This window comes from Xiphophorus hellerii, chromosome 16, assembly GCF_003331165.1.
Source record: "Xiphophorus hellerii strain 12219 chromosome 16, Xiphophorus_hellerii-4.1, whole genome shotgun sequence".
NCBI lineage: Eukaryota > Metazoa > Chordata > Actinopteri > Cyprinodontiformes > Poeciliidae > Xiphophorus > Xiphophorus hellerii.
This window is the reverse complement of record NC_045687.1, coordinates 11,883,407-11,909,491: the sequence shown is the minus strand read 5'-3', so window position 1 is coordinate 11,909,491 and position 26,085 is coordinate 11,883,407. Positions and strand designations below refer to the sequence as shown.

At 36.3% G+C, this 26,085-nt stretch overlaps 1 long non-coding RNA gene across 1 annotated transcript; it reads left to right on the top strand.

Annotated features, from left to right (window-relative positions):
* Positions 1–50: 50 nt before the first annotated feature.
* On the top strand, positions 51–23,951 carry LOC116735189 (uncharacterized). The gene is made up of 3 exons (XR_004342341.1): positions 51–335; positions 2,033–2,271; positions 22,757–23,951. It is a non-coding gene; the product is annotated as an uncharacterized LOC116735189 (long non-coding RNA).
* The last annotated feature ends 2,134 nt before the right edge of the window (positions 23,952–26,085 follow it).

Sequence of the window (26,085 nt, the reverse complement as noted above, 5' to 3'; positions counted from 1 at the left end):
AAGTAGTTTATTTAGCAAATATCTGCATGCCTATTTCTGAAGCATCTTTCTTAGAGAAGATATCAACAATATCAAACACATATATCCTTAAAATATCAACTTTCTGCCTCTCTGAAATTGGTGGACTAATATGATTTATATTACATACTTGTCTTTGATTATATACTGAGTGATATTGTGTAAACCTTGTGTTCCACAGAACAATCTGTCAGACTCTATAGAGCTACGAGGGAGCAACAACGGGGAAAAGTGACATGTTTCAAAATTGACCAATAGGGGGAGACAGCAGTCCAGAAACTTATCAGTAAGCACTGCTTCGTTATCAAGCCACTACAGTGAGTTTTACATTTAAAAGCCTCAAAATGTTTTTCTTTTATTGCTGTTGTTTTTCCAAGTATAAATACAATGAAAGAAACGGATATTTTCATGCATCAGTCGTTTATTCTAATTTTATTAGACAAAAAAGACCCTTTGGTAAACTGTCTAGTTTTAAACTGAAGTCAGAATTACACAAAAAGTGAAGAAGAATACATTTAATGGTAAGAGTATGTAGTAAATGATAAAGAAAAGGAATTTAATTCATTTACTTATATTTTTCTATATTGCTGAAAAGATCATAACGGGTACAAACAGGTTAAAAATACTAGACTTTACTTTTATGTAAAAACAGTTGTTCATTGACGATTAAAATGTCTAAGATTAAAAATCTCTTTTTTCAAAATGTTCCCAAACAAGTTAAAATATAAAATAACTTTAAGACATTTATTTTCAGCCTATTATTATTCTACAATTATTTAAGACTAAATTATACTTACTTTGGGAGGGATGACTATCTTAGAAAGAGCAACAACCCCTAAAAATAAATGTATATATTTAAAAAAAATAATAAAAATAAAAACTGTTGTGATACTAAAATCAGCTCCTCTGGATTTGCTCCAACAATTGTTTTCTACATACAAAAGAGACTTTGTTGTAAGAGTTTAGGCCTTCTAATCCACGTATTCAATTTTAGAAACCGGATCCAACCCTGAGTTATGCCTTCGAATAAAGCCAAGAAAATGAAAAAGATGGTGAACACCGTCAAATTTATAAGTTGGCAAAACAAGTTTGGGGGTATATCAGCAGATAATGACATAGAACATTACTCAAACAAAATATTTGCTCAGGTTTGTTATGTAGGATCATGTCCGGTTTGCTAAAGATGAATAATAAACAATAAAAAGTATCTCAGATTTAGGCTCTCTGAGATAAAACTGTTTTAAATTGAAAAAGTGTAAATTTGGAAAACTTAGATTTCACAAAATAAAATGTTTAAAATGCCTTTAGACAAGGAAGTTGATAAAAGTTTCTATAAATGTTTCACTATTTTTATTACTAAATCTTGATTTACATTTTTGACCAATACAGTCCTGCTGGCACGAATTGAGACTACAGCGGACATACGGTCAGCTAAGTGATATTTAATGCTGGAGTCAAAACAACCTTGTAAAATAAGGTGCTTTGGTCAGATTAGATATAAATGTTTTGGTCTTCATGCAAAACAGCACATGGGAGGTTGAAAAGCTACCCTTACTGTGAAAACATGGTGGTAGCAGCATCATACTGTAGCGAGGCATCCATCTTAGTTTGAGCCATATGGCAAAAACGTATGGGCCAAGATTTCACACTCCTGATTGCAAAATCGGAGACATGTCTCACAATATTTGCAGATATAATTGGATATAATTGCAGTAAAAGGCTGTTTTTTCAAAATATTTTCTCAGAGAACATGCATACAGATGTACATTACTGTTTTCTTTATATATATACAGTATATACTGTATATATATTCTATATATCTATATTCTATCAAATGGTGTGGTTCTTTTTGTTGATCTATGTCTAAATTATCAGTAGTAAAAATACTTGAAAATTTGTGGTTGTAATCTGATGAAATCTGAAAAAGTTAAAAGGTGTTTGTTGAAGTTTTAGAATGACATGTGTTTTGGGAGGTTCAAGAATTGCTTCTTTGATTTCTGGTCTTAACTTGCAGTAGAGGAAACCCTGTGACGGCCAGCACTGAGACATCAGAGGTGTGGTTGGGCATGTTCTCGCCTCCACATCGTGACTGCGGAAGGTTTGAGTAGGCCCACGGACTGTATTCCAGTTAAATATGGCCAGGGGAGGAGGGGTGGACGTGAATCTCACAGCTTACACGGAGCACCCGGCTGTGGGCGAAGGTCTTGGGAAACTTCTCAGCTTGAGTTCGAGCCTTGGCGTCAAAATTTTGAGGTAAACACTGGGGGTAAACTGCCGAATCATGTCTTTCACCTCGCAGATTCCACTGCAAAAGTTTGAAAAGACCGTGATTCTTTTTACATGTTAATTTCAGAGATGTCAGCATACTGTAGTTTTGTTTGTTTTTGAAGTGTGTACAGAAAATCAGAAGCAAAACCAAAACTCTGTCATAAATACAGCATAAACTATATCTGTAACAATATTTAAACATCATATTCTAGATCTCTTGTGTAAAGATTTCTTTTCTTTTTGAGGTATTGTTTCAAAGAGTGAATCCTAATTACAGCATTTCATTCATAACTTCAGTGTTGAAATTATCTAGCTATTTCACAGTATATATATTAGTACCGTTACTTGGTTATTAATAGTGGAGGGAAGCCAGTATAAAGGTTTTGACCACTCACATAGCACCTCTCTGAGACTTTCCACAACTTGAACCAACTGCCCTAGACATGGCGGAGGACTGCAAAAAGCAGAACTGTCAAAATTCTTCAGCAAATCTGTCTAATTCTTCCTTCCGGGTGTTTCCACACCTCTAATTCTGTAGAATGATGTCTGAAACATAAACCGCATTGGTTGAACTGTAAATGATGGTATCATAAAGATGGATGGATGGCCTGTTACTGTTTGCTTTACCAGATCAGAGTACTCTGGCCACGGGCAACTGTTTACACATGGCATTTTGTGAAGGGTAAAGTTTAAATAAGACTTATCAAGGCCCTGTCACCCTCAGAAGATTTTGCTTCACATTCCCCAACTCTGACTATCTCACACCTCCTTGACATCCCACACAGAATCACAGCGACTCACCTGAAAGAGTAAGGACAACAATCATGTGAAAAGAAATAATAAAAAAAATACTGTCACACCTAAATGTTTAAGAGCATAAAACTAATTTTAATATCACACAAAGTTAACCTGAATCAATTAAAAGGTGGTTTACAAATTTACTTTGCCTATCAAGTGAAAAAAGTTAACCAAGACAACTTGGCGATATATGAAAAGGTAATTGATATAAATTATTGTTTAAGCAAAAATAAGGGGAAGTTTATTTTACCCAAAGTGGCCAGTGGAGATTATTGAATCCATTGGCTAATAATAGAACTGCAATGGTAATTGTCAAGACTGAAATGTTAATTTTGGATTTCTTAATGTAGTATAAAGTTTCTAAAGATAGGTTGTTGACCTTCTCAAATTATTTTGCTCTGGAATAAGCTTTACCAAGAATAGACCTGGCTATCCCCATTGTAATAAGACACTTATTTAAAGCCCATGAAATATGCCATTGTTCATTTTACCCTTTCTTAGTACATTAATCCTATTGCCGCAGTCTAATGCTGAAATCCTGAAGAGCTAAGAGGACTGGATCTGCTTGACCGCACAAGATATTCCTGTTTCTTCTGAAACAACCTGGTATCAAACTTTTAACCACAGAGAGTGGCACAAGGCTAACAGGAAGTAGTCTACATCTGTGGTGCATCCATTGCAAAGACTTAGCAAGTTGCTCTAATGCAGGTGCTAAACTCTGAAAGGCGATTAGATATCATCACTCTTTCATTAACTTGGTATTTCTTGTGTCTCCATGGCTGTGTAGGAAGAATGGTCCTTTTCATCAGTCCTCCAACAAATGGAACTTGCTGAAAAGAGCCAGGTTAAGTTGTGAGGATAATGGAACAAGAGAAAAGGAGCCAGATATCTGCTAAAAAGAAAGTCAAATAGTGCAAAGTGGGTGCCCAGTATAACGGCTGATAATCAAATATGTGCGAATGTGGTTATTACTGCTGTGGTGGGAAATAAAGCAATAAGGAAGTAAACAGCAGCAGCAGGTGACGGTAACAAGAAGGGGAAGTTAGACAACTAATCAGACTGAGTTTATTTTTAGACCAACTGCAGGCGACAACAAGAGTCTCATTTTCACCTGATCATCGAAACAGGTTGGAGGGAAAGAGGGCCGGATATTCCATTACGTAGACCAGACCTGAGCGCACATAGCTTCTTTATGAAAGGTGTCTCTGTCCGTGGTCTGAGATGCTACACTGACATCATCTGGAGCCAGCGGATGGGACATTTTGTGTGTTGTGGTGCCAGGGAGCAGTTCACACTTACAGCTAAACTGTCTCCGAGGTGTGGTTTAGACTCTAATGTGCAAAAATCCATCACAGACTAAAGATTTACAACTAACAACACATATTCATTTTATTCATTTAAATCACAACACTTCAAGCATTTTACCAGAAATGTCTTGACCAAATAAAAGCTGGAATATAGTTATATGGATTGTAAATAAATTATAAATATTTCTACTTTCCAAATGTAATATTTCTTCAACTAAATAGTAGATTTGTCTAAAAAATTTCTTTTTACCTATGCATATAATTTTTTTGTATTTGTTTTTAAATGTGTTAACCATTGTAAGCTTTGCAAATGAGTTGTAGCTATAGAACATAAAAATTCAAATCAGGGAAATTTTTCACATTTATGGTGGTTGTCATCTTTTGACTAAAAGGAATAAAGTGTATTTATCTGATGAGTGACTCATACACAAAAAATATCATGGAAGGAAAGTACATCAATTTGTACATTAAAATGTATCTTTTAGGAGTTTCTATCACCTTATATGGATTATATACTGGTATTGTCTGATTTTATGATTTGAACAACAGAAATAGAAAATCAGGTAGGACATATGCAGATATCGTCAATATGTTAGGAAGTAGCATGTTAGCCAAGAGTTTCTATATAAAAACAAAGCCAATGATTCACTATTTTATTATGTGGATACATTAACACCTTCCTAGTTGCCATGGACATTTGAAGGCTTACTATACAATAATGCAGGATTCAGGTTCTTGACGCCCACATCTTGCATCTTGATTGACTTCTCAAACCAGTCATGTTACTGACAACATAACTTTAATTTGATTATAGTTTGAATAGCTGCTGTTATATTATTATTATTTTTTAATTTTTTTTTATTTTTGCTTTTTTAAGTGTTGCATAGAGACTTTGCTTTGGTAAGGATGGAGTACGCATGTGATGGATGCCATTTAATTCATGCTTTGTAACGGTCACCTGCCCTCTCAAGTGTCTAAGCACATTAATAGCCTCTGCAAAGACTCAGGTGAGGATGTAACATTTTGTCAGCACTTTCAAAATGAGCCATTGTCATTCAAACCTAATTACAGGTCATGCTCTGGTATTGGAAATAGAGGGCACTGACCTACAGAGATCACACTCTGCTTCCATACTGATTCATTGTCATTTAAACTGACTGAGGCCCTTTTGCCTGAAGACATTATGAAAAGTACCTTAAAGTAACTAAGCAGAGTTCAGTCTTAGCTCTGCTTTTTAGGTGTTCTGTAAGAAATAATAAAAAGGCAAAAAATACATAATAATAATAATAATAAAAAAAAAAAATTGATGCTTAGAAATACTTTTAAAAGAAAAAAAATCAGGAGGTTGGTTGGGGTTTAAAAGTACTTTTTGGTTTTATAATGGTGATGTACAGTGGGGGCATTTGTTTAATACAGCTTGTTTTCTACAAATAGTATTGACCCTTCTGCATACCCATTTCCTTCCCTCTAGATAAGCTATCAAACAAATGGTTGAGGTATTTCAGCTTGTTAGAAGCTCCAAGCAGATAAGGCAGAGATTATAGCAGTGCTATCTACTTGGAAGCCAACAAGGGAAGGGCATTCTAGAAAGTGTGCTGCAGTAATTGGTCTTCACTTTTAGTCACAAAGGTAAAAGTCACAATCCGCATATTTCTCAGAAACAAGTATTTTTATACAAGCAAATATTTGATACACTAAATTAGATAATATTGCTTACCATAAGTGTTTTATTATTTTAGTGTTTCTTAGCAGTTTTGTGCATTTGTTTCCCATTGTAACGTAAACATGTAGATTTCCACAAATGTTGTCAAACATGTTTTTTAAAGTCTACCTGTTTAAAGTGTCTTCTTAGTTTAACAATGCTTTGAAAAAAAATAAAGTTTGCCCCATTACATTTTTCTTTTGTTTTTCCTATGTGTCAAGATCAGTCTCACTTCTCATGCCGAGGCCTGAATTTAGAAGTATATTTTTTTAATTCTCTGACTCTCATTGACTGTATGAGTGAAAATGTATTAAATAGATACTTTTGAAGGAAAGATAATACTAACATTTCATTTTAAAATGATTGAGTATCATAAGTAGATAAAAAATGAATTTTAGTGATTTTACTTTTGAGAACCTTTGTCATGACAAAACCGATGTTTTCATATATTTCGATGCATTTGGTGAAAATAATCTGTTCAGGCATCAGGGTAGCTAAATATATAAAAAGTAACCAAACATAGCAAATAACTTGGTGATGTTAACCTTTCTGCAGTAAGAATTTTTGTCTTTCTCAAGTATAAACCAACAAACTGTGCAACTAGTCTCCTAAAATGATTTTACGCAAACTCATAAAATACATTGCATTTTCTGCATCAGTGGCTTTTTGCACAGACATCATAGTCTTTCAAATATCCGTCCTTTTATTTTCCCTTTTCTATTTTCCCTTTTGCTCACAAATCACTTGTGAGCAAACTAGTAGAGACTGGAGGTGAAACACATACATGCCAAGCATAACAAAACACTCAGGGCTGCGTGCAGCTCTCCTCTCTCTTTCCACCACGTTTTCCTCCAGCTCCCTTTGGGTGCTCTGCTTTTCAGGCTGGGTCAGGCTCAGCAGGGAAGTTCCATCTAACTGGGACGGCCCAGCGGTGGTGGCCCCAAACCTCCGGGAGTCAGAGTCGTGCATTCTAGTGTTACTCTTCAAGGAAATTGTTCTTCAACATTTCCTGAGATATAATATTTGAGCTGCTTGGTGACTTTTCTTGGTGTGAGAAGGAAAACTGTAACAGACTGGTTTGATTTTCTGCAGATTGTTGTAGACTGCAAAAGTGACTTCTTATCTGCCTGAGCTTGCTGTTTCCTTCTACAAAATTGTTGGGTTTGCCATAGATAAGCATCCCAGTTTATAAAGCATGATGGAAAAATTCTGGATGAGATTCAAGATTGAATTCCATTTTTTATTTAATGTGGGTTTTTTTTCTGATAATGTAGCATTGACAACACAACATTTTTATAAGTTAGCAGAAGAATACATTTCTATAGTTTTTTTTTATCTTAAACTGCTGTTTGTGATTTATATTAAACAATAAAACATTTTAAATTCAAAAGTTACTTAAAATAAATTTTAACAACAAACTTTAAAATTGTTCAACCTAAAAGTAAGAGGGATTAAAATAGCTCATTACACTGTTTTGACGGTGGTTTGCTCAGTAACATATTGCCATGAATAAATAATGCCTGTATAAACGCTACAATTTAAGTTAGATTTTTTTCTCTAGAGATTTTACAATGTATTATAAAAAACACATTGCAGTAGTTTATATTTACCCCAACATCCTCCACCAGGAAAAATGCAAGCTTGTGTTTGGGCAGATATATTTTATTTTTAAAACCCAGAAAAATCTTGCATGCTATATTATTCTGCATGTTACAAACTACACCTGAATTTGACCGTATTTACAGAAATATGGCTTGTTGAGTTAAATAATAACAACGAAAAATTGGTTGACTGTTGTACTTTGTTTATTTGAGGTAAATTTTGAGAAAAAACTTTTATTTGAACTCTTGATACCTTTAACTCAGAAATCTACAACAAACTACAGCAGTATTCTTCTTATCTGAAGAATTCATTTCACTGTGTGAGAAAAACCTACACCTTTGATGACTGAGTACAAAAGAGATTAACATGTGCCAACCTGCAAAAATACACTTCATGTTCATCTTTCCAACTCTACAACATTAGAAAGAAATTCAGTTCAGGATACTTTTGGGTAAGACTCCACCATGTTTTATTTAGAAAACAATAGTTTGCTGCTTTGTTAGGGCTTAGAATGTTTTTAACTGCTTCTTGTAAGTTAAGAAAGCATGGAACAGTCAAACGGCAAAATCCGGAAATGCAAGAACATTCAGAAGTAAAGACAAAGTAAGCATATTAAATTACATGGATGAATTAAACCCAAAGGCATGTACATGATCTTATAAAGTAGACTGTGAAATCTGATTCAGTTGCATGGCTCTGACCTTCAGGACAAAAGACAAGATGACAGGTATGTTGAATTATTAGCAATTCTCAGAAATCTATTTAATCTTGGCGACAAAGCTTATGACTCACCAAACAGACTACTAGAAAGGTGTGACCTCTTATCAAGCCAACAGTCTGTAATTAAAGATCTAGAGTTACCAAGCACTTATACCTCAGCGCACTCCTATGAGCTGTGTATGAAAACCATGGCTTCACCTTAGTTTGGTTGAAGCTGCTTATTGGTGCTTAACCCTTTAACAATGGGTGTCTATGCACAGCCACATGCAGGTGGCAGAGCCTAAGCAGGACACAAGCCAGGCGATGGAGAGCATTTTTAGGTAGGATTTTTATCAGCACTCTTGAGGTACAACATAAAGTCCTGAGCACAGAATAAAAAAATGCCTCCAAATATTTTTCACCACTGTAAAGATCACATTCAAAAGACGGGAGAGGTGGTAACAGAAGAAGCCTGCAGTCCCACAGATTAGTAAAACTGACAGCAGGGGTTATAGGCAAATGATGAGGAAAAACCTGACATCTAGAACTGAAGCCTCAAAGTAGCTGCTTATGTAACATAATGCGAGGATTTTTCCTGCTAATCTTTTATGGCACACCTTTGATCACTTTTAAGATGGTGTTGTCAACAGCAAAAAATGGAGTATAAAGACAGAAATATTTTATTGAGGTGTGAAAGGGGAGAGTCTTTGTCCAACGCAGTGACAGGACATATTATACAGAGGCACGTCCTCGACAGGCGCCAGCTGATTTTTATCTCTTTTCAAAACCGTCTCACTTACCCAACCTTCTCCCTCTTTGGGGATTTGCATAAATTCCTCATTGACAAGTATGAAAACAGGAAATTCAATCTTAATCTATCATCTGCTCTAATACATTTGCATCTACTTTGACACAAGGGCAACATAAATTCAGATGTTTAAATTCTATTTAACAAATATATATCATTATATCAAAATATTTATATTTTCAAATATTCATCAACAAAAACAAGCTGCTTCAGATCTGACCTGCAATGCCATCACTCTGAGTATATATTTAAGAAATTTCATTCTCAAATTAAAAATACATAAAACCAATCTATGCCATTTTCATTAACGTTATAAGTCTTCAATTCTTTTACCGTCAATAGCACAAAATATGTTTATTTAAAAAATAGACATAATTTTATAGATATAAAATATATATATAAAAAACAATCCATACCTTTTTCAATATGTATAATTATGAATTAAAAGGCTCAACTTCTGTTAATCTGAAGAGCAAAGAAATACAAAAACGATAACATTCTCTCAGCCAGACTAGATCTTCTCTTGCTATAATACTTCCAAATGATCCTACAACACTGTGCGACTTATCACCATTTTACACTTGTGTAACCTTTCCTTGTCAAAGTGTGTGGAATTCCATATGAAAGAGTCAGATACTGTCAAACTAAGAACAGATGTGTGTATATAGGACAGTCTGGTTAAGCATAGTTGTAGTTGTAGTAGAGTAATACCTGGAAAGAAACAGAAATGCTAAGATAAAAAGAAACTTCAGCATTTCAGGACATTATTACTTGACTGCAGAATGCTTTTATGCAAGCTTATAATAATAGTAGCACTGAAATGCTCAACATGCTGATATGAGTGAATATTATTTGTTGCATATAGAGCATCTGCCCATGATAGCATGAATTTAAGTGAACTATGGTGGAGTTAGAAACAGCTTTTGCTAATTCATTTTACAAAGGAAGAACAACTTCTTTATTCAATCATGTCTCACTGTTTTCTTCATTCTAGTATGACCACAAATAAGGCTTTTGGTTCTGTCAACTTTTTCAAGGTCTCTAACAAACACATATTTTTCTCTCATTCAAAAATGGAATAATGTCGCCATGCCTAAAATGCACTGTTCGTTCTTGTTCAATTCTTATTATTTCTACCACAACTGTATATGGTTACCACATGAACAGTGCATTAAGATGGTCGAATGAGCCACTTGTGAATGAAAGTGTCAGTGAAATTTATATTTATGACATCTTTCTGCTCTAGGGAATTTGGCTTTATGAGGATATTTATGCTTCCTTTGAGGGGCACTTTCCAGATGCTTTAGTTTTCAGTGTGTTCTTATTTGTATTTGCTAAGTTTTTCCCACAAACTCGCCCTATTTCTCCAATGTCACATAACATTATGTTTGCGGTGTCCCACCTAATTAGAGCTTGTTAGCAGCTTTTTATGAAGTCAGCAACTCACCTACTACACAGCTTTACTCTTATTTATCAATAAATTCTAAACCATGCCATTAGTTTATTTGATGGTTAATTTATTTTTTACTCAAGTATGAATACTGTTTGACAAATACACTAAACACCAGTAGTAGTCACGGCCTTTATTTTATATTTTTGAGGACTGACACGAATAGATGAATGGATAAAAATACTCACAAATTGGAATCCTGAAACCTATTTTCTTTAGAATGAAACAAAATTAATTTCATCATTGTCACCTGGTAAACTGAAATTTTGTCCATCATTATTTAACTTCTACTTATGAAATAAGAAGATACCAGTTAACAAAAACTTCACCTTTTTCACAGGTGGAAAGGGAAAGGTTCAGAATTATCTGGATTTCATGTAAATTTCAATGTGGTGAATTAACTAGAGATTGTGTAGAAACTGAAGGGGGCATTTAATTTAGCATCTACCTGAACAGTTGAACACTGCATTATGTTATTTTTTATATCCACTTGAATGCAGGACTTAGTACTGTTTTTCTATTGGATTGTATGATTAACACAATATAAATACAGTATCTAATATTGCATTTTATTTGCTGCAAGTTTGTAGCAGTAGAGCACATTAACATTCAGCTTCATCTCAAAAGTTACTGTATTAGTAATATGTAAAATGTTTGAAATACTGTTATGACTTGTCATTGTATGATGGACACACTGAGGACACTTGAAATGATCACAGTGGCGGATTTATGATTCCTGACTTTATAAGACCGGTTTGGGACAGTGGAGACTGAGGGCGGAGGGGGAAGAATTAACAGCAACTTGAGACGTCATGGCAGCTGAGGAGCTACTTGAGAAGTTGTGTCATTTCACAGCTGGGTCTTTGTGAGATGGCCAATTTGTGTTGCAGACTTCCTGAACTGCACAGATAGTGAGTCACTTGAATGATGCTTCCCTCCCAGTATATGTGACGAAGTTGGAATTGGCGGGTGGATGAAGTCTATATGTGAAAACCTAAATAAACCTACATTGGGAAACACAAACACCTGACATGTGGGTGTCAAACACCAACAGCCAATTAGATACATGTAGAAATAAGGAAATTTACTTAGGAAGTCTAAACAAAAATTCCCCCATTTGCACAAGGATTTTTCGTTCTTCGTTCCTCTCCATTGTATCATAAAACTGATGATGTCAGGTATTTTTAGAAAGATTTTAAGAGAGTTTTCTCTATAAGGAAACATTGTACATAACCAAAGGTTTGAGATAAAACATACATTTCACAGCTACAATCAGAAAAACTATAGATTACACACTTGAAAAGAGATGTCATAAACACATCTTGTTTGTAAATCTGTTTTTTTATTCAGTACACGTCCCTGACTTGGAAACCGACTGGCTCTCATAGAGTCATCCTAAAAGAGTTGTAGAAATGCACTCATCAGCCCTACAGATATTTCTGGTATTGTCCAGTGTGCATTATGTGTGAGAACAGACCATCTCCAACAAAATAAGTGTGAAAAGGTCAGGGGTTAATGCTTGACTGAAGAAAATACAATACACTAACTATTTGATCTCATTTGACACCAGGAAATCTGAAATAGACTTTTCCTTGTTGACTTGTACAAGATTGTAGAAACAATTTTCTCCACTCAAATAAGTACAGTAATCATTTTTCACATCTGCTAACTCATCTTTCACAACCATAGAAGCAAGAGTCCTTCTGGACACCCGGTACTTTTCAGCTGTTTCACATGTCGCCTAAGGACAACCAAACCCTAAAGGCCTCCTTGCTCAGCCTAATGGCTTCTATCACCACTGTTGTCCACCGGCAGGTCTGGTTGTCACTACGACAAACACAGAAAATATTTAATTACCTAGTATAGTAATGTATTTAAAAGATTTAATAACATGCTAAATGTGTATGAATAAAGATTTGTTTTGTTGATTTTTATAGTGGCTATCATAAGGCATCTACTTTAGATATTTTTAGAAACCTCCAAATGAAATTGTTAAGTCCACAATTTGTCATTTGTTGTCTAAATATGGCAGTAAACCTAGTATTTACCTTTATAGAGCCTGTTATAAAAAGTTTAAAAGTCACTGCTATGAAGCATTATAAGCTTTTCTTATACATATGAATTTTTTTCAACAAATGTTCAATATGAACAAGCATGTGTTGTCAATTTAAGGCTATTAAATATCCTGCCCAGCTCTGTCTTTGAAAGGAACAACATATTTTCTCTGTATTTTCCAAGAAAAGCCCACACCAGAGAAAATGACTGGTCACACCCCATGAGTCCAGCACCTCTACACACACAGACCACCTGAACTCCCATGAATTGCTGAGCTGATCAGGCCTTCCTGTTTCCCACTGTGTGAGCATGCATGGCTCAGTGCAAAGCAAGCAGAGATGTTACATGTTGTGATTTCTTTAGGTTTTGCAGTCAGCCAACTGTGTTGAAACAGATTGGACTTTTGCTGCAAGCTGACATCTTGGGGCCTTCTGCATCTTGCCAAGGGGGCCAATGGAGACGTGGAGGGGAAAGGAACTGCTCAGTAAGCCTGCCACATCTCACCACCCACCCGCTCAGTCCTGATTTTGGGCTACGGCTCTTAATTGTGTCTCTGGGTGAAGTAGTATTGGCCCAGCAGCTAAGAGGGGGCACATTATGTGTGATGTGAATAAGACCACACACCACAAATCCATGCATTCAAACACACTCGCATAAATACTTAAACCCAAAGCTTAAATAAATGCCAATCAAAACTTTAATTAGACTTTATTATTTTTGGATATTTCTGTTCCAAAAAGCATAAAAAATCATGAGCCTAGCAGCCATAAGACTTTAGTGTATACTTATGTGTCTCAAATTGAGAATAATGTTTTATAAGTAGTGCCACATATAAATCCACCGTAGTAGTTTCTCCTTCTCAGCTAATCAGAAGGTTATCCCATGGAAGTGATGTCACCAAGTCTTCTTCACACGTAGTTGTGATGGTTCAGAACTGGCTCATGCTGACCGCAGGCTGGCCGCCTTCCTGTCTGACCATCGTATCCAAACATGGTGAAGACAGGGAGTAAACACGGGTGCAACCACATCTTAACACAGAGGAATCCTAGGGATCGGAGTGAGAATGGAAATGATAAGGAGGTGTACTGGTCATAAAATGCAAATGTTCTTTGCATTTCATTTTACAGCAAATTGAAATGCAAAGAGCATTCTTTCACAAAGATTTGATTTTCTTTACTTTATTATTATTATTATTTCTGTTTTGTTAGGCATTTTTTATAAATGGACCATTATCCTGACAAGTTATTTTAATTTAAAGATATAGCTTTCAGCTGATTCTCACCAACTTGATTTAGAATGTGGGGTTAGGTTTTCAACCCAGAAAATGGGTTAAAGTGATAGATATATGTGTTGAGGCTGCCAAATGGCAGACAAAAAAGATTAATCTGTAACCTGCATTACTAGAAAAGTAATTTTTGTCAAGTGAAAAATTACCTGACAATGGTTTTATACCTAATTGACTACTAGATATATATGCAGTTAGGGTTAACTCAAGCAGTTATATCAAGCAGTAGAAGTAACTGACTTATATTGCTAAGTCAGTTACTTATATCAAGCTGTCAGAAGCTAAGAAGCTGGACCCAGCCTGGGCTTAGTAATAGTAGATTACAGAAAAATAAACATCTGTGTTTCCAATTAATTCTTCAGATATTCATCAGTCATTAATCCAGCTTCTGGAAAAGCATGAAATTGATTTTTTTTTTCATCTTAACACCATGATTTTATGAAAAAGACTGCTTATGGACAACATAAGCAGCAACACACTTAGTTTTAGTAACTCAATAACTTCACCAACTTACCACCGGTTTACTTTCTAAAATTTTCATGTTGTAGTAAAAAAAATGTCATCTAATATTTTACAGGCTTTGATATGCTAAATCAGAAGAGGTAGGCATTGAAAGCAGGACGTTTTTTGTGAGGCAACAGTGCTTATCAACGTCTGGCTTTGAATGTTTATTTTTGGATTAAATTTGGATAATAAAATGTAAACAATATAACACCAAAATATTGCTTGTGTGCACTGGTGTTACGATCCTCTTTGGCTAACAGATAAATATGAGTTCATCTTAACCCTATGAGGTAAAATTTCTATATTTACTACAATAAATTCATCTTGCTCCTTTAACTAAATCCATTAAAATAACCCACTGACTGCATTATTAAAAATAATGAAAAACAATATTAACACCTTTCATTTTATCCTATGGAAGAGAATTTTTCAAGTCTAACTTGAAACTGTTGTTATAGTTCAAAATGGTGGTCTTTGAATTATGATGAGGCGCTTACTCTTTCAGTCTCAACACAAACTTAACAAAATCACTAAACTGTGTCACAATTTCTATGCATACAGCATAAACTCAGGATTTGGCTTAAAGAAATAATCCAGCGATTTTGTTTGAATAGAATGGTCATTGCTGTCAGATAATTTTGGCTTACACTCACAATTCTTCTGTCTGCTTCGGGTTTATTAATTGAGGAAGTTTGACCACCTACGTAAATCTACCTTATGCATGTGCATGCAGACATTCAGCCTTCATGTTTATGTAGCAGTAATTTGTGGACAGGTGGGATGGAGGCCTTGTGTTTTCCTTAACCCTTTCTGTCGTAATTCAGAGCCCGGCTAACTAGACCTTACTTAACCTCCTGACTTTAGCCCCAATCAACACATGGATATTAGGCACCATGTAACCTTTACCTTTGTGTATCTGAGGACTGCTTTGTGGCAGAAACCTGTCAAAATATCCCACTCTCATTTATCCTGTGCAACAGCAACAAAACCTCTACAGTAATTTCCAGAAATCTGTCAAAATTGCTTAAGTCTTAAATTATGCATAATTGGTCCCTGCGTTGGGTTACTGGGGGGTGGGGATAGCCTCCCCAATCATGAGACTGGAAGTAAAAAGGGCTCCAGTCACTTCTAGCTTGTTAATGATACCCAAATGGGTGCTTACCAGCACTATGCCTGTTTGCCAGAGGTTACCACGGATGAGTATCAACTCCATGTAAGGTTAATTTTTGTAAATGACACTGGCACTTGTGTGGTAAACTGCCTTCAATAACATAGAATAATTGCATAGAATAACTGAAGGCATAAAATGGACTTGTTTTACCAGCAAGTTTTTCTATAGCAGCAGTTTTTTCTACATAAAGGGAGATTCTTTTCTGCTTTTTACATTAATTGTGTTTCTCTTTTAAAGTTTACCTTAAGGTTGAAATTTTACAAATATAATGACAGGATGTGGTGAGTGCTTTTTAGATCAGTGTAATGATGGTCAAACATGTGATCAAAGAAGGACACTTAAATAAACACAACAAGCCTTTTTTTCCTTTTTTTTCAAACACACAACTATTTTTTTAAATATGATAGAAAATTAGACAACCCAAAACCCACAATAATCCTGATGAAAACAAAATTATCTATAGGTCTGTATCACAGCTTAAGCACATATATTAGGCTGAAATTATTTCTATTCCATAGGGTAAGCAGTCAGCCAATGTAATGCCAGTATTATCTTTTTGGTACCAACTCACCTGTAACCTGAACTCACTAAATAGCAATGATAACAGGCTCCTCTGCATGGGGTCACACGGCATTAGTGTAAAACAGACTCTCTCTTTGTGCTTTACCAGCGACGTTTTGGACCCGGGATAATCAGTTGGGTGAAAGCGTATACCACTCCAAATCAGCTCCAGCCAGGCCAGCTGAATTTATCTCAAACTTATTAACTTTGCTCCAGGCACAAATTGAAACCAGCTCAGGCGATTGCGCTCCATAGGTGCTGAGTGTGAGAAGTGACAGGGTGTGATTTAATAGGGGGGACTGTGCCCTGCAGATGCTCCAACATGGCAACTGAGTATGGAGAAGAAAAGGAGAGTGGAAGGGGTGAAGCGAAGCTTTTTTATGTAAAAGAAAGTCCTGTCATTTTGGACATTTTTGTGAATTTAGGGAAGGAGGCAAGCTGCAGAGAAGGAGATTGGTACATGATTTACCCTAGCAAGAATAAGTTGATTGAGGCAAATGACTTTGTATAGCTATACAAATAATTTGTGTTGAGAAGAAGCTTTTCATAATAATAATACAAAGACTAATCATATTACTGATGTACTCTTGTTCTGATAATCTTTAATCTATTGAATTTTTTAAAACTTTTTAAACTGTTTTTTCCACAGTAATCTGTAAAAGGGCTTATATAAATAAACTTTTTTGAGCTTTATGGCATGCTACAATGTTATTCAAAAACATACCTGGAGTGTTGACTTGATTCTTTCATCCATGTTAAAGGAATCCTTGAATCAGTTATTCAGGGGTGCCTAAACGCTTGCTCTCATAAAGTTCTGTCTATTTACACAAAATTGTGATGAACTTCATAAAGAGAGATGTATAATACATTTGGTATCCCTAAATAAATGATGAGTTGACAGTTTTAAAGGAAGGGCAAATTCAACGTGCTGTCCAGCTAAAATTCCCATCTACTTAAAGTTTTGGAGAAAACTGAGAAAATCACCTATTTTCTAATCTTCACCAGTTTAAATTATCTAATCAATGTCAGATAGTTTGTGTACATGTCTGTGGCTGTGAGAAAGCATGTCTGCTTGCTCATCCCTCCCCTCCTCTTCAGGCTTTGTTAGGCCAGGTGTGCTCGCTCTTAGTGCCGTGCCCAGGGAGCCGTGAGAACGCAATGGCTGGTCGCTCTCTTCCTCGTCTATCTGATTTATTTCAGTCTCTGTGGCATTTTAGCAAACAAAAGTACTGCTTGGTATTGATCTGGATCTTTTCCGTTTCCCCTCTCCAACTGCCTTTGTTTTGCTCAGGTCCTGGATGCCTGCTTTAAATCAGCCTGCCTTGACATTTGCTTAATGTCTAATTAGCCATGGGTGGGCATGGCCTTTGATTATAGGAAGTGCCTGGGGGTGGGGCTGTGAAGATGACTGAATTTTGACAAAACAATCCAGACTGATCAATCATTGCCTGCCACATTGTTTTGTCCTTAATTTTAGAGTGCTCAGTGCAGGGATGTGTCCCCTTGGTCATTTGAATCGTATTCCAGATCTTATGATTCCCTACTTTTCTTGGAGCAGAGTGACTATCTAAAGATCAACTTACACTGAGTCTGGGGAAGAGGTTACTTTCTCATCAATCTTGCAATAACTTGCACTCTAGATTGCAAATTGTTGCAATCTAGAGCAATGGATATACCATAGGATTAGAGGTAAAGCTGTTTGTGACTGATCAGTTTTGGTAAATACAACTACATAAGTTAGTGCTGCTGGTGGAAAAAAATCCTGGTAAATATATAAATATTTTTTTTATCAAGATGAGTAATTAAGAAGTGTTATAGTCTACATTATAATCAATCAGTAATGTGGCAAAATTCAGTCAGCAAATTTTTACACAAAAATATATATTCACTTCAAGCCTACAGACAGAAATGAATCTGGGTGTAAAATGATGCTGTAAAGTTCATTTTATTATTTTAGTCAGTAAAACATGTAGTACTTTAGGAAACCCAGCCCACTGAGGCACTGACTGCAGCAATCTCTCATTCTGAGCTTGCATGTGGCCACAGTGAAAAATAGAACTCCCCTTTTGCAAGAAGAATCTTTGAGCATAATCTGGCTCAGTTCGAGAGTTGAAATTTGAAAAAGAAACTGTTATGGCATTTAATATTGCTAATGTAGAAAAGAAGGGAGGTTCCAGAGCTACCACAATAATTTATTTCTACTTTTTAGACCACCAGATAGTGGAAAGGTGTTGAAAGACCTTACATCTGGTCCAACATGCTCTGTTGTTAACCTCTCTTTTCAGAAATTGTCAGTTGTTTTCTATCTGCCATCAGCAGACAAATCTCTTTCACCAGATAATCATCTTTTAGCATGGAGGCTCTTCATTATAAATTGTAACCCACTGATTATTTTCAATTATTGAGGTCTGAGATGTGAAAAATAACAATTTAAGGTAGCACAGTGAGAATACATAAACTTTACTCCGAATCAGACAATTTAGCGTCACCTGCTAATGCAAACAATCATTTGTCGCAGCTGCTGTCCAAACAGAGTGATCAGTACTGGTTCTGTGTTGGTCAGGTAAAGCTTCTCTGATGAACTAGGGTTTCTAGTATGGCCTGTGACTCTTGAACACATCACAGCTTCTCAGGAGTCAAAGTTCAATCAGGACTGGTCTGTGGTGTAACTGTACCAAGGTTGAAAAATATTACTAATATAAAACATATAGATTACTATACATCAGAATATATAACAACATTGTTATTACATAATGAATAATGTATTATGCAATAAATCTGAGGGACAGAATTCAGTTCTGATCTTAGTTACAATAATGGTACATTTCACTTGATCAAAACAATATAAAATGGTTTATATATAGAAGGTCTGGGAGACATTCATTACCTTGAGGAAGATGCTTTTGGGCCCAGTGGGCCCAGTGAAGTCACTTTATTGTTGCTAAGCATCATGTGGCATGCAGTGAAGCATCACTACTCCTTAGCCTTTCAGTGCTCCCCACTCAATCCAAAAGCATTAGCCAGATGGCCATAAAGTTGACTTTATTTAAATCTGGAAAATTCTGCTCTTTTAAGCCATGCACCTTGCAATGATCTGCTCCCTCCCTTTTCATGCTACCTTCTTTCTGAAGATAACTGCAGCAGTGTTTTTCTGATAAAAACCAGCCATTTGTCCTACACTATTTGTTTTGTTCACAGAAGCTCTGGGCTCTTGGCTGTTGAGAAACAATTGCTTCCTGGAGACATAGACCATGCTGAAGTTTTAAGTTTTACCCAGTTGCTAAGGTTTGCCTGTGATGTACTGTATGTAATGCATCAATTTGATGTTAAAATGCCTAAGTTGCATGTGCTGTAAATAACCATCTTCCACTGCAAAGAAAGAAATGCCAATCCAAACGAGGCTCATGTTAATGTTAATTCAATATTTTTGAGGTGGCCAACACAGACTGAATGGCTTTGTTGACTTTTTTTGGTGACATTGATAAAACTACAGGCAGACTACATTTCTATAACAGTACAGGAAATTTATGTCATTGCTCACTGTTTCTCCTTCTGTTCTCTGATTGACTTAGTGAAAAATTTACCGGAGACAATCCAAGTCAAGAAAGCCCAGACTGTGCTGACAGCGAGAATTTTTTTTTTAGCAGAATGGCACAGCAAGGCAATGGCCAGGCTACAGTAGCATGCAAGACAGAAGCACACTCATTTAAAAAAAATCTTAGCATGACACAGTGAGGACATGCTTGTGAGGGATTTGGCTCACAGAGACAGTAACAAAAAAAAGTGCCTTATTTAATGTAGAAATCATTTTAAAGGGATTGGAAAAAAGAAGAAAAAAATCAGGATTGTTAGAAAAATATTTTAAAACTTCATCAGATGAAGTATGAAAACACATAAGGCTGCATTTGATATTAACAGGCACTCATCACTACTGCACCTGGTTTACTATGTCACCTGACAAGAGCCCACCTGCAGTCCTCACTTCAGTGGATACCTTTCATCTATCTTTCTATCCTCCTCCATAAGACGCCACACTGACAGAGTAATGTCCCCTATTAGAGCCCTCATTAAAACAAGGGTCATGGGTCATACAGCAGGCCACAGGACGTCAGGCAGTCATTAAAGTTAATTGTTAGCTTGTGATCTCCATACGTTCCTTGAAAAAGCAAGTGGTTTATAGCTTTTTTGCATTTTTTTAATTATACACTGTTGATTAGATTCTTCTCATCAACAGAAATGTCACGGACTTATTTTTTTTAATGAGAACTGTGTTCTTTTTGGGGGGGTAATTGAGGGGCAGAAGTTTCATTTAAGACTTTCAAGGTTTTCTCCAAAGAAAATGCATGTGCAAGTTTGAGTTGAATGAAGAGTTAAAAATTATACACACAAACACAGATAATCTATATCAGGGATCTTCAAATCCAGTTGGATTTGAAAGTCACTGATAGGGTGCTTGCCAAGAAAGCTGCACCTCCTCTAATTTTGATACTATCAAGATAAAGACTGAGCTACCTGTAAGAGTTATAAGAACTCAGGCCTATTGAAAATGGATGGGCTATGTTTGAGAAGCTTTATTCAAATCTTGACTTTTTTTTTTCTATGCAGAGTTCGCATGTTTTCCCCCTGTAGGCATGGATTCTCTCCATGTACTACAGTTTCCTCCCACAGTCTAAAACATGACTGTTATTTGTCACCTCTAGACTCCGTTTAGGTCTGAGTATGTGAGAGCATGGTTGATTGTCCTGTGTGGCAACCCGTGTACCCCACTTTAGTCAAATGATCACTGGAGATGTGCACCAGCCCAAATATTTTTCCAGATTGTATGCAAAAATATATATGTATCTCTACTTTTTAACCTGTAAATTAAAACTTGTTCACACAATTACGGTTTTTAAAGCTTCTTGAAGTTGAATATTGAATCAATATTTCACTCTAAAAATAATAAAGCCATATATATATACTGTTAACAGCCCACAAAGAATATACCATTCATTCCCATGATGTTTATGCTTCCTATAATTTTAAATAGAACATACAAAATTTCATCCGTAATGTCTAAGTACATAGATCCTTCAGGGCCTTCACATATTCCACTTTTATCCAATGTCAGTCTTTAATAGTTGTGTGTTTTGAGGACTCTTTTTTTCTTAATAGCAAGCTGACCACTTCAGTAGTCCTCTACTGTGTGGCCACCTGAGAAGGAAACTGAATATAAATCCCCAACAATAGGCAGGGTGCTGAGGGAATAGGGCAAAATGGCCATTTAACAGGTGCACCTTAGCGGCTTCCACACAGTTCCCACACATATCACAGAAACTTGTTGCCTGCCCTAGAGAGTACCCCTGAATCACTATCCAAGATCAAGTAGCGATCAATTAATGGGAGAACAAGGCATTCGCAGGGGGGATGTCCAGTGTCCCACCCGCCCCTGCTTTGACTCATAGAAGTGCCCATTTGCAACTCTATCTGTGTGGCTGCTCCACGTCAATGAGTGTGGGGCTGAGGGGGTCGGAGATATTATCGGGGTTACTGTGAGAACCGGCACTGGCATTTTCACTTGGCTGACCTTTGTTTGCGTGAGTGGGGTTTGATTGGTGATGCTCTGATGAGGTCACCTGGCAAAGCAGCAGGGGGTGTCGTGCCTATTGTTCACCTGAGACAGAGGGATGAGATCTGTAGTGGGTTTCTGCACACATTTAGATTTCTGAATTTCCCAAAGGTTTTCATCATTGTTTCCAGAATACATAAAGAAAGAAAAAATAAATCTTCTTACATAATATTAGGTGGATATTTTCACCTACCTGGTTAGACATTGTTTGACATTCTTTTGTTATCTTTTAAAAAGAAGTTTGCTCTTGGGTGATGCAAGTGATATACTAGCATTGATCAGTGAGGCTGACCTGACTAATTGCATTCTTTTTCATAAGCAAATAGACTGAATCCTGGGAAACGACAAAGTCACAAATCACACCAGAAAAATAATGTCTTTGAGATTAAATCAATTCAGTAAACGTTAGATTTTAAAAAATTGCCTTTGGTATTCATACCGCCATGCACTTTTGTTCTGCAAAAGACCTATGTCTGCATATGTTTACCTTCGGACTATAGCTGTATATTGTTGGAACGTTTTTATAAATGTGGTGGATAATTATTAAGAACTTCTCCTACCTATGTAGCTCCCAGGTGGCAGAGCAGCTCCTACTGAATGCATATCCCTTAAATCTTAGTCAAATTTAAGATTTTAGTTATCAAACACAACTTTCGATTCTCATTTTTTACTCCTAAATATTCTATTGATCTGAAAAATGCAGCTATTTGAGTTCTTTTTTTCAAATACTTTGCATTGTTTCTATATAATAAGATGTAATATTGTTGTGTAAAAAGTGATGTGACAGAGCTGAATACCGTCAAAACAGTAATTCATTTTACTGCCTATGAGCACAGGGCATTTACGGGCTTTTTCAAGTTGATTGAAAGTCCTCCAAAAGGTTTTAGTCACCGTTTGTGTTTTGAATCTTTTAATTTCAGGTTTCCGTTTTCACCGTCCTCTTTATCATCATCGGAGCATAAACTGATTGACGACTAACCTGCAATTAGTTTGACAAGACAACCCCCATCTGAGTGGCCTGTGATCATCTGAATGAGTCAAAGATGTATGCTCGCCAGATCCTGCTCTAAAACACAAACAATGATGCTATATTATGTTCTCTTAGCTTCTAGGTTAGGTTAATATGAAATATAGTAGAAATATGATATGATGCATAGGCTCTTTTCTCTTCCATGCTGTTCAAAATGAGAAGACAAGAGAACATGTAATTGAAGTTCTATACATGTATGTTGATCCTTTTGGGTCAGGAAACAATAATAAGGTATAACAAGGGTAAAGGAAATGTGTCTAAATGTGTCCATATTTACTGTAACTGTAAGAGCAATAATTAAGCTATTTCAACTTCTAGGCCTGTGACAAGAAAAAAAAACAAACAACTGGATGAGGACCCAGTTTTATCTTTTTATTCATACTAATTGAGAACACCTGTGTTGGAAAACTGCAGGCAATATGGTGATGTTTGTTTGAAGCAACATCAACTGTTTTAGATGGTAATTAAGATGTTTTAGGAAAGTCATGAAGAAACTAAAACTGAGTTGGTAAATTGCCAAAAATTAAAAAATAAAAAACAGTAGATGCCAGTTGCACTTCTGTTTAAAAAAACAATGTTGTTGAGACAAAAATAGTAAATTTCCCATCCCAGGAGTTGTCTAGACTGCTTACTATAGTTATAAATGTCCAATCAGCCCAAGCAGAAAAACATTATTATTATTTAAGTTGTTTAATTATTGAAAGCCACACCACATTATTAGATGTCTTTTTCTTCTGATATTGTCCAACCCTTTATTAGACACTATGCAAGTATCAGGTAGGTGTTTTGGAGTGCTGTCCCGCAATTGGAGACATAGACTTGCACTAGTTGCTAAACACTACTGAAACTTTCACTTGAACTGTATGCCACAAGCTAAAGTGAACAGATTAAATTAAGCTTTTTGACATCAGTTTAACAACAGGCAAATGTAAAGGAAAACATGTCAAGCTCCCTTTTAAGTATAGAAAAGGATGAAGGTCAGAAGTTTAGTGATATTTTAAACTTAAATAATAATAATATTGGTAGAAGTGCTCCTGTGTTTACCTGCTACTAGATCAATACCACAGCATACAGTATTCCAAGGCTCTGGCTATAATTGAGAGAACTCACAGAACGATAAATGGTCATGCACACTTCAACCCTGTGAAATCTGATTGATAAAACTGGACTGTGCAAAGTAATTGTGCAACCAGTAATTTTGTTAAAAAAAATATTCATTTCATGAAATTTAATTTTACCCCAATGAATCAGTACACTCAAATTAAATCTTAATTTTTAAATAAAATTTCTTCACCAGATAATGCCATTCAATAATATTCTAATTTATTGAATATGACTATATATGACTCCCTTGTTGGGTGGGGTACTTGGGAGCAGTTTTATGGCAATAAAAACAAAATTTGTAGTCTCAACAGTCCAAGTTTGATGCAAACGCCTTGTGGAACCTTTTATGCAACCTGGCGTCCAGGAGACTTACAATAATATTTAGCTTTCCACCCTTTTTTGAGCCATTTAGCCCTTGGTTAAGGAAAAGTGTTTGCTCCCCTTAAAACTCACACACACACGCACACAGAAAAAGGAAAAATCTGCAGGGTCAAATGTCCTGAATGGGCCGTTTGCCAGGTCCGTTCCATAAGCAGGATGCTGACATGCAGACAGGCTCCGGCCCTCCCAGTTCTGCAGAAACATATGAAAACAGAAACAAATCCCACCACGAGGTCCAGCATCAGTGGTCCATGAGAATACAAGAGGCTGTTTTAGTCCAGGGACATCGTAGATCGCACAAGAAGATTAGTCTCCGAACTACAGGGCCTTGTGTAAATCTCCTTGTAATTGGCAAGGGAATTTGACTTTACTCCTGCACAGTGAGAGAGCAGAGCTCATTATTGCTGCCTAACTAATGCATAAACAGAAGTCGCAGCAGGTCCCCACTAAGTGCAATGAGTGATCAGATAGGAGACTTTCAGTTTGAAGGGCCACTTTTACAAAACTTAATTGGTCTTACTTTATTGACCAACTCTGATAACACTGAACTTCACTCTTATTTTGCTGACCAGTACATTGAGGTCAGCTGGTAACACATTTGAGGCTGAATAAGTCACAAAAATATACATCTCCTCTCAACTTAAATTGAGCTGCTAATACATGATTCAATGTATTACCTGTGATAATTGAAGGAGTTAAATTGTGTTTTAAAGATAACAGATGGGCATTCACTAAAACATAATACTCATTGATCTCTTGACTAGAATTATTTTAAAAATCATTCCTAATTGTTTTGCTATTGTTGATTTAATTGTAACATGCATCCCCAGTCATTTTCTCCCAGACTCAAAGTGAAAGAATGTTATCAGCAGGGTGGAGGTGCGGCTTTTGTTTCTCTCAGTCCACCTGCCGTGGGTCAAACTGCTTCCTCAGAGCTCTCAATGTGATTATAAGCACTTTCAAAGAGCGAGGGTGAAGATTGGTTACTAATTTGACGAAATTGGGGCCGGTAAGGAGCATGACACAGCTCAGACCAAGTGGTTAGAAGACATCATGTTGAGTTTGCCTGTAGGCAGCAGCAGTAAGGTCACAGGAAAAGATGCTGGCAGTTTCTGGAGACCATGGCGGTGTCAACCACCCACCCTTCAGTCCCGTGGGAGTTGAGAGATGAAGGCACCAATAATCCTGGATCCATTAAACTGTGACTGATGCCATTCTTTTTGGGTCTTATGAGTGGATATATTGCCTACGGCAGCATGGAGACCAGTGAACTTTTAATGTGGGACAGACAGACCCACAGCAGGCAGCTAGCAATCCAGGATTATGGCCTTCAGACTGACCTCATCAAGGAATTCACTTTACTTCCATTTTTTTTATTTCATTAGCAGGGAGATGCCCTGATTTCAATGACACATATATTATGACAGCTTGTAAGGACAGTAAATTAGGAAGGTGACTGTAAATATGGACCCACCCTGGTCTGAGAAGAAATATTGTCTTTGCACATATTTGATTCCCCAAATTAGTGCCATTGAGAAAGAAAATGCAACATTTAATTTATTGTGAAAACTAAGAGTGTTATTTTACTTTGCTGCTGCTCATGGTGATTTGGTGATTTCAGCTGTCAAATGTGCTTTGGTCTGAGCCCTTCCAATTATAGCATCAGCTGTATATTAAATGTTGCGCTGCTGTTAGTAAAGCTCCTTCTCTGTCTCAACAATTTTGTGGTATTTC